The sequence below is a fragment of the Tamandua tetradactyla genome, chromosome 16 (genome assembly GCF_023851605.1).
Source record: "Tamandua tetradactyla isolate mTamTet1 chromosome 16, mTamTet1.pri, whole genome shotgun sequence".
Lineage (NCBI taxonomy): Eukaryota > Metazoa > Chordata > Mammalia > Pilosa > Myrmecophagidae > Tamandua > Tamandua tetradactyla.
In genome coordinates, this window is record NC_135342.1 from 22,122,219 (window position 1) to 22,134,254 (window position 12,036).

Sequence of the window (12,036 nt, forward strand, 5' to 3'; positions counted from 1 at the left end):
TCGCCTTATCACTTTCCTAATCAGGGTGTTTTTGGCCTTTCCTTGGGTTCATGCCAAAGTCCAGATATATTTGTGGCTGGACCTGGCTGTGCTTTTAAAAAAGAGGCTCAATGAATAGCTTCCTTGCTGAGTTCCATGATTGTAGTCTTCATTGTCTAAGATGATGGTTTTCAACCCTGGTGGTTGATTAGAATCACCTACAGAGCATTTAAACCATACCAATGCCTGTGCCCTATCCCCCGTCTGATTTAACTGGTCTAGTGTGGCCTCGGCATTGGTAGTTTAAAAATGCTTCCAAGTAAAATATTATTTTTTTTTAAAATTTATGAAACATATTCACATACAAACACAAACATTCTTACCATATGATCATTCCATTCTTGTTATATAATCAATAACTCACGATATCGTCACATAGTTGTATATTCATCATCATGATCATTTCTTAGAACATTTGCATCAATTCAGAAAAAGAAATAAAAAGAAAACAGAAAAAAATACATATATACCATACCACTTACCCCTTCTTTCATTGATCACTAGCATTTCAATCTACTAAATTTATTAAACATTTTACAGTGGAGAATTCTTAATCAAGTGCTCAAAGTTAGTGTAACCAACAATGAGAGATGTCAACATCGTGGGCCTCCTGATATGGTGAACTGAAAAGGCAAAGCATCAGTTCTGTGGGGTTCTTGCCAAAAAAGCATAACTTGAATTTAATTACGAGGAAATACCACATAAGCCCAAACTGGGAGACATTCTACAAAATATCTGGCGGTCTTCTTCAAAAGTGTCAAGGTCAGGATGGCAAAAGAAATTCTGAAGAATTTTCTTTGATTAAAAGAGACTAAAGAGGGGCGGGCCGCGGTGGCTCAGCGGGCAAAGTGCTTGCCTGCTATGCCGGAGGGCCTCGGTTCGATTCCCGGCCCCAGCCCATGTAAAAAACAAACAAACAAACAAAATACAATAAAACAAGAAAATGTTTAAAGATGTTTCCCTTCCTTCCTTCCTTCCATCCTTCCTTCCTTCTCTCTGTCTTTCCTTCCCTTCCTCCCTTTCTCTAAAAAAAAAAAAAAAAAAAAAAGAGACTAAAGACACAGAACAACTGAATGCTATGTGTGATTCCAGATTGGATCCTGGTCTAGAAAAACGATATTAGTGAGAAAATTGGCAAAATTTCAGTAATGTCTGTAGATTAGGTGACTGTATTACATCTATGATAATTTTTTTATTTTGATGATTGTACTGTGGTTATATAAGATATTAATATCTGGGAAAGGTGGACCTTTTTGAAAGTCTGAAATGATTTCTAAATGACAAATTAAAAAGAAGATAGTTTCATATACTGCTGATGAATGGTGTTCTGGTTTGCTAGCTGCCGGAATGCAACACACCAGAGACGGATTGGCTTTTAATAAAAGGGGATTTATTTTGTTGGTTCTTCAGAGGAAAGGCAGCTAACTTTCCACTGAGGTTCTTTCTTATGTGGAAGGCACAGGATGGTCTCTGCTGGTCTTCTCTCCAGGCCCCTGGGTTCCAACAACTTTCCCTGGGGTGACTTCTTTCTGCATCTCCAAAGGCTTGGGCTGAGCTGCTAGTGCTGAGATGAGGAATGCTGAGTTGCTTAGCTTTGCTACATTGTGATCTCTCATTTAAGCACCAGCCAATTAAGTCAAATGTCACTCATTGCAGCAGAGGTGCCTCCTAGCCGACTGCAGATGTAATTAGCAACAGATGAGGTTCACGTACCATTGGTTTGTGTCCACAGCAACAGAACTAGGTATGCTCACCTGGCCAAGTTGACAACTGAATCTAACTAACACAAATGGGTAGGATTGAGAACTACTTTCCCAAGTCATCTTACCCAATATTATCAGACTAATTTTTCGGCACATGCTGTTTTGTCATTTTTCTGACTTCCACAAAGCTTTCCAGTGACTCCTATCATTCATAGGATAAAGTTAAAATTCCTTAGGCTGCAATTCAAAGCTTCCAGTCTACTCTGATCTATATAGTCAGATCTGAACTCACGTTTTACTTTCTTAGGTCTGAATTTATTCTAATTCTTTCTCTTCTTCCAGTAATACTCTTGCCTTCCTGCTCAGCCTCCTGAAATAGTCTTCATTCCAAGGCCCAGTTCAGATCTTGCCCCTTCATTTAAGCCTTGTGTCATTTCCATTAGAAGCAATCATCTTTCCTTTCTTTGAATTCTGATAGGTAGAATGGTGTGGAGGAGAAAAAAGAAGCTTTCGATTCTGAAATATGCAAATTGGCATCTTGATATCCACCTTTTATTATCAGTTCTGAGAGAAGGGACAGTTAACTGCTTAGAGTCTCAGTTCCCTCTTTCAAAATAGGGTTAACCGTATGTACTTTCAAGGGTCATTATGAGGATTCAATGAGGTGCAAGTAGGAAGGCCCCCAGCAGGTAGTAGATTCCTTCCTCTACTATTTTTGCAGCTCAGTAATTCTCAAAGGGTTTGTGGGTGGTGCAAAGGCTTTTTATCAAAATTACCGGTACAGAGCCTTTTAAAAATATTTGAGTCTGGTCATTACTAAGATGCCAGGCACTGTTTAACTGATTTGAGTGTTCCGGGCTTCAAGGAATTCAATTGAGATTTTTCTTTTCCTGGTACCATTCAGTAAATAAGTGACCTGTGTGTGGGTGGAGGAATGTAACTCAACATTGGGAGACGGGAGGTACAATAGGTTTTTTTTTTTATTTTTTCATTTTTTAAAAACATAACACATACAAACGCAAATATTCTTACCATATGATCATTCCATTCTTGGTATATAATCAATAACTCACAATATCATCACATAGTTGTATATTCATCATCATGATCATTTCTTAGAACATTTGCATCAAATTCAGAAAAAAATAAAAAGGAAAAAGAAAAAAACTCACACATACCATACCCCTCGCCTCTCCTTTTCATTGATCACTAGCATTTCAAGCAATAAGTTTTTTTTAATGTTTTTTTTTCCGCATGGGCAGGCACGGGGAATCGAACCTGAGTCTCTGGCATGGCAGGCGAGAACCCGCCCTACAATTGGTTTTTGACGGACAACACAGAGGAGTACAACTCTTTAGCAAACCTCCTTATGCCATGAATCCCGTATAGCATCCCTTTGCCAATCCATTCCCTGCCCAGGTGATATGTACATAGGTGAGTCAGGTGCCCTAGAGGGGAGCCCTCTCCTTCCTTTCCTGCTCCTCCACCTCCCATCCCCACCCCTTTCCCAGCTCTGAGGCCTCTCCTACTGGTCTAAGAAGGCAAAGCTTAAGGACAAACAGAAGGAAGTCAGATGCCAGCAGGCATGGAAAGAGACAGGTGGGGCTGCCATTGTTCACAGGCCCAGAAACTCTGGGTGTGTTTTATGACTGCTTCTGGGTTTGAAATCTCCTCCCCTTTGTAATCATTCCAGAGACTTTCCCTCTTCCTTCTTCCTTCTCATTATACTTTCTTTCCCTAGTGAACCCCTTCTATGGCCAGAGAATGGCTGTGCAAATAGTTGAAACACTATTAAAAATGAATCTTCATGAAGTCTGACCCTGTTTCTTCCCCAAATAGACTGAGTTCATAAAACTGAGCTGAAGGGCTGTACAACTGTGAGTGTGGTATCAGAGAACAGGTGCTATAAATGGAGAATAAGACCAAACAAAATGCTGGCTGTTTGTACAATCCTGCAAGTGGAAGGGGCAAAAATAATTCTGGAGGTGTATTTCATTCAGGACACCTCAGGAATCCTAGGGCAACCTCTGCTGAGATTAAATTATTAGAATTTATTTGGGTGGGGATGAGGTTAGACTATGCAGCTGTGTGACCGAGGGTAAATTACTTAACCCTCTGTGCCTCAGTTTTTAAATCTGTAATCTTGGAAATGGTCACAATCATAGACTTTGAAGACTACAGTTACTGGGAAAACCTTTTGAATAGTGCCTGGCACATGGAGAGTGTTGAGTAAGGGTGAGTGATTATAGTTATGGGAATTGGGAAAGGCGCTACCCTGTTCATCCAGGGCGAGAAGTTGTTTTCCAGGTAGGGTCCTGGCTGGTCAATTGGAAATGAAAATGGTAGGGGTATGCTTAGCTTCCAGGGGTGGAAAGACTGGGGAGCAGGGAATCATCAACAACATTCTGTGAAAATGCCTTAACCCACAGGCAAGCATCTCCAGTAGGTGTGTGGCTTCTGTCTGGGGTCTGGAAATGTGTTCTAGAGCGAATTGATAGAGCTGAAAGTTAAGCTCAGAAATAGACTTTAAGGGGTGTCTTGTAAATAGCATTCGTTTTGTAAAGGAATTTCCTACTGTTGCTGGGCATTATTTTATTTTTATAAAAAATATTTTTATTTTTATTGACAAACATAACAACATCCAAACACGAACATTCTTAGCATGTGAACATTCCTTTCTTGGTGTATAATCAATGACTCACAATATCATCACAAAGTTGTATATTCATCACCATGAATGATCATTTCTTAGAACATTTGCATCACTCTGGAAAAAGAAATAAAAAGAAAAAAGAAAAAGTTCATACACACCATATCCCTTACCCCTCCCTCTCATTGACTGCCAGTATTTCCATTTACTCAATATATTTTAACCTTTGTTCCCCCTATTTCTTTCTATACCCCTTACCACTTCCTTTCATTGATCACTAGTATTTCAATCTACTCAATTTATTTTAACATTTGTTCCCCTATTATTTATTCATTTTTAATCCACGTTTTACTCATCTGTCCATATTGTAGATAAAAAGAGTATCAGACACAAGGTTTTCACAATCACACAGTCACATTATGAAAGCGATATCATTATACAATCATCTTCAAGAAACATGGCTACTGAACAGAGCTCTACAGTTTCAGGCACTTCCCTCTAGTTTCTCTAATATACCTTAAACTAAAAAGGAATATCTATATAATGTGTAAGAATAACCTCCAGGAAATCTCTCGACTCCATTTGAAATCTCTCAGCCACTGACACTTTATTTTGTTTCATTTCTCTCTTGCCCCTTTTGGTTGAGGTTTTCTCAATCCCTTGATGCTGAGTCCCAGCTCATTCTAGGATTTCTGTCCCCCATTGCCAGGGAGGTTTACAGCCCTGGGAGTCATATCCCACCTAGAGAGGGGGAGGGCAGTGAGTTTGCTTGCCATGTTGGTTGAGAGAGAAGGGGTTCTCTGGGGGTGACTCTTAGGCCTAATTTTAAGTAGGCTTAGCCTATTCTTTATGGGGATAAGTTTTATATGAACAAATCCCAAGATTGAGGGCTCAGCCTATTGCTTTGGTTGTCCCCACTGCTTGCAAGACTATCAGGAATTCTCCAAATGGGGGAGTTGAAATTTTCCCCTTTCTTGCCATTCCCCCCAAGGGGATTTTGCAAATACTTCTTTATTCACTGTTCAAATCACTCTGGGATTTATCGGGATATCACACCAGCAGTCCTACAAAATCTCATGCCCTATTCAAGGTTCCATGTGTTCAATTAACCTGCCCATATAAGTTATATTAGGAAATGCACTTAAAATATAAATTTTGTACCAAATAAACATTTTTTGCTTTAGTTTCACACAGAAGTTGAAGTTTTAAAATATGAATGACAATCTATTTCAACACCCTGCAATACTGACATTCCTTTGTCTTCCTCATGCAAAACATTTTTAAATTTGTACATTTAGTTACTGTCATTGTACACTCTAGGCATTCCTAAATTATACCATCTCAGTCTTTATTGTCTATCTTTCCGTCTGGTTTCATATGTGCCTCCAGCCTCCTCCCTCTATCCTTTTCACATGCAGCTTCATTCAGTGTACTTACATTATTGTGCTACAATCAGGTAGTATTGTGCTAGCCATTTCTGAATTTTTACAATCAGTTTTGTTGCACAATCTGTATCCCTTCAGCTCCAGTTACCCAATATCTACCCTATTTCTGTCTCCTGATGACCTCTGTTCTTAACTGAAATTCTCCAAGTTCACTCATTAATGTTAGTTCATGTCAGTGAGACCATACAGAATTTGTCCTTTTGTTTCTGGCCAATCTCACTCAGCATAATGTCCTCAAGGTCCATCCATGTTGTTACATGCTTCATGACTTTATTCTATCTTACAGCTGTGTAATATTCCATTGTGTGTATATACCACAGCTTGTTTAGCCACTCTGTTGATGGACATTTGGGCTGTTTCCATCTCTTGGCAATTGTGAATAATGCTTCTATAAACATTGTTGTGGGAATGTCTGTTTGAATCCTTGCCCTCAAGTTCTCTGAGTAGATACCTAGCAATGGTATTGACAAATCATATGGCAATTCTATATTTAGCTTCCTGAGCAACCGCCAAACTGCCTTCCACAACGGTTATACCATTTTACATTCCTACCAACAGTGGATAAGTGTGCTAGGCATTATTTTTGTCTCTGAGCTATCCTTATTTATAAGGCATATAGAGAAAGATGAAGAAACGTGAAAAGAATGTATAAATTTACAGAGCAGATTTGGAACTGGCATGTAAAAGTAGAGGAAGTATATATAAGTAATTTGATGAACATGAATTGACTTTATGAAATAAAGATCTCTCCACATAAATATAGTGGTCTGCCTTGAGTAGATAGCAGAGTCTATCATAAGAAGTATTCAAGCAGATGTCACAAGAGATGGGTAGTACAGCTTTTTTCACTAACTGGTAGGTTAGATTCAGTGACAAGAGCAAGTCACTTAAAAGAATGGAAATGAAGGGGAAGATGGGTAAGGGTGAGAGAAAATGGGATGACAAAGGAAAAGACTGAAAGCACTGAAAACTGAGAGCCCACCACATGCCCAGGCACTGTCTGCAATGCCTTACATATCTTAATTAAATTTTAACTATTATTTCCTAATGTGGTAAGATTGTCCTTGTATGACAGAGGTGATAAAAGAAGTTGAGGGGAGTGAAGTGACTGGTCTAGGGTTATCCAGCCAGTTAAAGGCAGAGCTAGTATGTTTTGTCTCAGTTTGTGCTCTTAACTCTGTATCAGACAGAAAAGTGAAAGACAGAGAAGGAAGGCTGTGATGGTGTGAAACTGTCTGCACCCTAGAAAAGATATGTCCTTTTAATCCATTCCTGTAGATGCAGACTTATTTTAGGTGGGACCTTTTGATTAGGTTATTTCAGTTGAGGAGTACCCTAGGGTGGGTCTTAGTTGTCTTTCTGGAGTCCTTTATAAGAGAAGCTTAGACAGAGGACACCCAGAAGCTAAGAGAGAAACACGCAGAAGCCCAGAGAAGAAGCCACTGAAGTCAGAATCTGGAAGCAACGAAACCCGGAACAGAAAGGAGAGACCAGCAGATGCACCATGTGCCTTTCCAGGTGGCAGAGTAGCTGAGGATGCCAGTAGCTGGTCTTCAGAGTCCAGGGATCATCCTGTTGATGCCTTGAGTTGGACATTTTCATGGCCTAAGAACTGTAAACCCATTTCAGGCATATTGCATTTTGTCAGCTTTTAACAAACTAAAACAAAAGCGAAGCAAACTTTTGTTATGGGTGAAGTTTACAAAAGATACTGGTGGTAGACAGAACAATGCTACCTTCCCCCAAAGATGTCCACATCCTATTCCCTCAAACCTGTGAATGTGTTCCCGTACATGGCAAAAAGGACTTTGCTGATATTTTTGAGAAAGATTATTTTAGATGCTGTGAAAGGGCCCATTTGTAAATAAGGTGAGGGGGCGTATAATAAGACAGCTTTCCACTGAACCGTCCGACAAAATGGCTTGGGCAAGTCCAGCTTGCTGAGTAAGATAGAGCGTTTATTGGGGGTTTACGTGGACTCCTTGTGTCCTAGAACGAGGAAGGAGAGACAACGATTCCTTGCTGTGATGTCCGCACTGACCAGAGGATGGAACAATTATATAAAATCATATATAATTTTTTTCTTACCACATTATAAAATTTTAAATAATTTTATAATTATATAAAATTATATATAACTTTATATAATTATAAAATTATTTTAAAATTTTATAAGATTTGAACAAAGACAGGTGGGTTGGGGCACTAGCACAGCGTGGTTGGCTGTGTGCATAATCAAATTAAGGATCACAAATTGGCCCGTCAAGCTTCTACAACAGTTTATATTTTCCTCCTAAGCATATCTATGCTGCTGCTGTTTGTCTTACCGGGCATAGCTTCTGACAACACTGCTGTTTCCCTCAATCTAAAATGTACTGTTTTACTGATGATGGGACAGCTGTTCTCTAGGGCTGGTGGAAAAGGGAAGAGTTTAGAGAATAATGCAAAAATTCATGTATGTTGCAATCTACCCTGTCTCACAACTCTTACAATCTTCCCGTCATCCCTTTGCATGAGTGCCGGAGCATGGGACTAGGAAGGTACTGGCTTATCGCTGGCGATATTGAGAAATGAGGCCACGACCAAAATATAAACAGCAATGAGATAGACAGATAATACTGTAAGGACACTAGCAAGAAGGGTATACATTTAATGTAGTGGTAAATGAGTGAGTTATGAAGAAAAAGAGTCAATAAATCTCAATTTTCAAATATTATTACTAGAAGTTTGCACTTAAGATAAAGTATCAGTAATATCAGCATGTTTATCTGATATAAAGAGCAGCAAGCAGTGCCAATGATGGCACAAGTGCCACCTTGAACAACTGTAAGCATATCTAAAGCCATGCAATTTTTTTTCTTTTGCCAGGATTTCTATTTATTCATTAGACAAGCATAGTATACCCAATGAAGCAATGTTTCCTTATAGTCTTTTTACTTCATGCCAATCTTTTCCCTATAGGAGCCGAATGGCCAATGTTTCTGTAAGGAAACCACTGAAACAGAAACAATTGCCCCAAAAGAAGAACAGAGAATTCCATGATGTATTCTAGGATGGCTGAGTATTTCCTTCAGTAGAGTTTGTTTTTCAGCCACTATAGCAACAGCATAGAAATGAGGGTCATGCCTTTTGTTTGTGGCTGCCTCAGCCTAAGACGGGGAACTTAAATGTCAATTAATAAAAGAGCCATAGCAAAAGGTTCTCGTTCGCACACCCAAGATTACACACAGAAGCTTTAGCCCCATATCTGCTAGTATTTTACAATCTCTTATCCAATTTACCTGGACATGTTGTTCGCATGTTATAAAGATATGGTAGTTGCAGTCCTGTTACATATATAATACTCTCAGCAAAACCTGCCGGAGCAAGGTAATAAAATATCAGCATTTTTGCAGCAAAACAATACAGTCATACTAAAATGCAAAATGAAAACATCCATTTTGGTACCGTTTTATGTTCCATTAGCTAAGTAAAAATCTATGCCTTCAGATTGTTTTGGATTTCAGAATTGCAGGCAAGAGATGGTGAACCGTGTTTTCTCCTTCACTCTTTGTACTCTGATATAGACATAGGTTAAGCTAAAGGTGGCTATATTACAACAGAACTTCAGTTTAATAGTTTCTTTCCTGTTAATATTATCATGGTAAATAAATACACATAGCATCTCATTTGTAATTTCATTACAAAACTCACATGCAAGTAAGCAAAAGGGCACAAATAAGAAATTTGCCTTGGCCACAGAAGCCTGAAATATAATACCAGCCCTAAAAAGCAAAAATGTTACGAAGACAGCATTCAGAAAAGTTGAGATTCTAGAATAAATCATATTGAACTCAAGCACTAAGCTGGCTGAACAGCAGCCTACTAAATTTATTAAAAGTATGAAACTTGAGGGGGGGAAAGCATTTTAAAGGATAATCTGTTCACATTCCAAATAGCAATTTTAAAATATTAAACTCAGCTTACCCTTTAAATTCAGATCCCAAACAATTAGGAACCAGAAAGTGGGTTTCTCCCCTTGTTTCCAGAATGGTGTGGAGTGAACAGCAAGGTGGGTTATTCAATCTGGGGTTATGAAAAATAATTGCTTCTTAAAAGAGACTTAAGTTTTTCCTTGGTTAGAAAAAATGCAAATTAATTATATATAAATTGTGCAAATTAATTTATACTCAAGCCAATTCCAAAAGGGCATGATTCTGTAATAGCTACTGTATTAGGTAGGGTTCTCTAGAGAGACAGAATCAACAGGAAACACTCGCAAATATAAAATGTATAAAGGTGTCTCATGTGACCGTGGGAACACAGAATCCAAAATCCGCAGGGCAGGCTGTGAAACCGACGATTCCGATGGAGGGTCTGGATGGACTCCACAGGAGAGGCTCGCCGGCCGAAGCAGGAAGAGAGACTGTCTCTTCTGAATCCTCCTTCAAAGACTTCCAGTGATTAGATTAAGCATCACTCATTGCAGAAGACACTCCCCTTGGCTGATTACAAATGGTATCGGCTGTGGATGCAGCTGACGTGATCATGATTTGATTCTATGAAATGTCCTCATCGCAACAGAAAGGCCAGCACTTGCCCAACCAGACAAACAGGTACCATCACTTGGCCAAGTTGACACATGAACCTGACCATGACTGCTGCCAACCTGAATAGAGGTTTAAGGTTCATATCCTGGGGCTGAAAAAGAGCAGGAACAGCCCAGATCCTTCTCCACAGCTTTTAGAGGTCTGGTCATATGAATTGCAAAATCTATGTCCCTTTTATGTTCCATAAATATGCACTGTCTCATATTCAAACTTAGACTCTATATCAATAAATTCTTCCTATCTTGTTTCAACCTGGATTTGAAACTATGAAAACTTTTTAATAGAGTGCATCATTCACTATAGCTTAAGTACCTTCAACTTTGAGTGAAGGCTATTTTTATTCTGGTCTTTAAAACGTTCAAGGAACACAAAATGAACCCAATCTGCTTGTCTAGTTCATATTATCTTTTTCAATTAATCACTTGAAAGAAACCTTAAATTTGTTCTTAATTTCTCCTATTTTAAAAAGTATTCTACACTTGAAACTTAAGCATTTAAAACTTAAAACATATGATATACAATGTCTTCAGAATAGTACATCTTTCCTCTTCTTGGCCCAAAGTTCTTGAATTCTTGCGTGAGAGCTACTTAACACATTTATACGAAGTGAAAGCCATGCAATTTTGCAAACTATCTTTTCTTATCTGTTCAGTTTTTCTGTTAGAAAGACTTATACTCTATTTGTGATCCTTAAGAACACGAGCAGCGAAATTAGCTGAAGTTGTTATTTGTGTTAGGGCATCTAAGAGTCCAACACTAGGGAGGAGAACACTGAGGGGCCATTTCCACTATGCTAAAGAGCATTTTAGTTTTAGGCCTGAATGATCTTGTAAGGTGGGAAGATTTTGGGGTACATTGGGCAAAATTTTATGAATTCTCTCTGGTAAAGAAAGGATACCCGAAGGTGCCTTTTCCTGTCCAATAGTAGGGAGGTATGGCCAAAAGTGTGTTCCACGTAAGCAACTAGCATTTGGGGAGGCAGGTATGCTGTGGCTCATTTAAAACTGTTTTGCTTTCTTGTACATTGGTTCTGCCATACTAAGATGTTTCGACCACATTCCATGTGGACAGCCATCCCATGTGTCCATGCACAGCTAAATCAGTAGCATTATGTTTTTCAATATACAGAAGAGTTCTGGTGCTTAGGATGCCATATCCAGCAACCATCCAGATTAAGCCATTCAAACAGATGTCATAGATGGGCAGGTTTGGTTAAATATTTTCTGACAATAGAAATAACGTATGGAATAGAAAGAGAATAGTTATAGAGTATTAGAATTAGGTAGTTGCCATCTTGGGGGATATAGTTGACTAATAGCTATTATTTCATTATTCCACTTAATTAAAGACAGTGGAAAAATATTTTATGGGAGGCCAAGTCTACTTGAAGCTGGCACACATCTGCACACCCAACAGTCAGTCTGGAATGCTGCTGCTGTCACAACCCAATCAAGGAAGACATTAGATGAACTTAGATGAAATGGGAAAGGAAGCCTAGGGGGTTAAACACAAGTATTTATTGGATACTCAAATGGGAAGGTCCTCTCCTGTGAGGTAAATTACTGTAGAATTTCTTTCATGGGGCCTAGAATATCCTGATAATGGGCAGG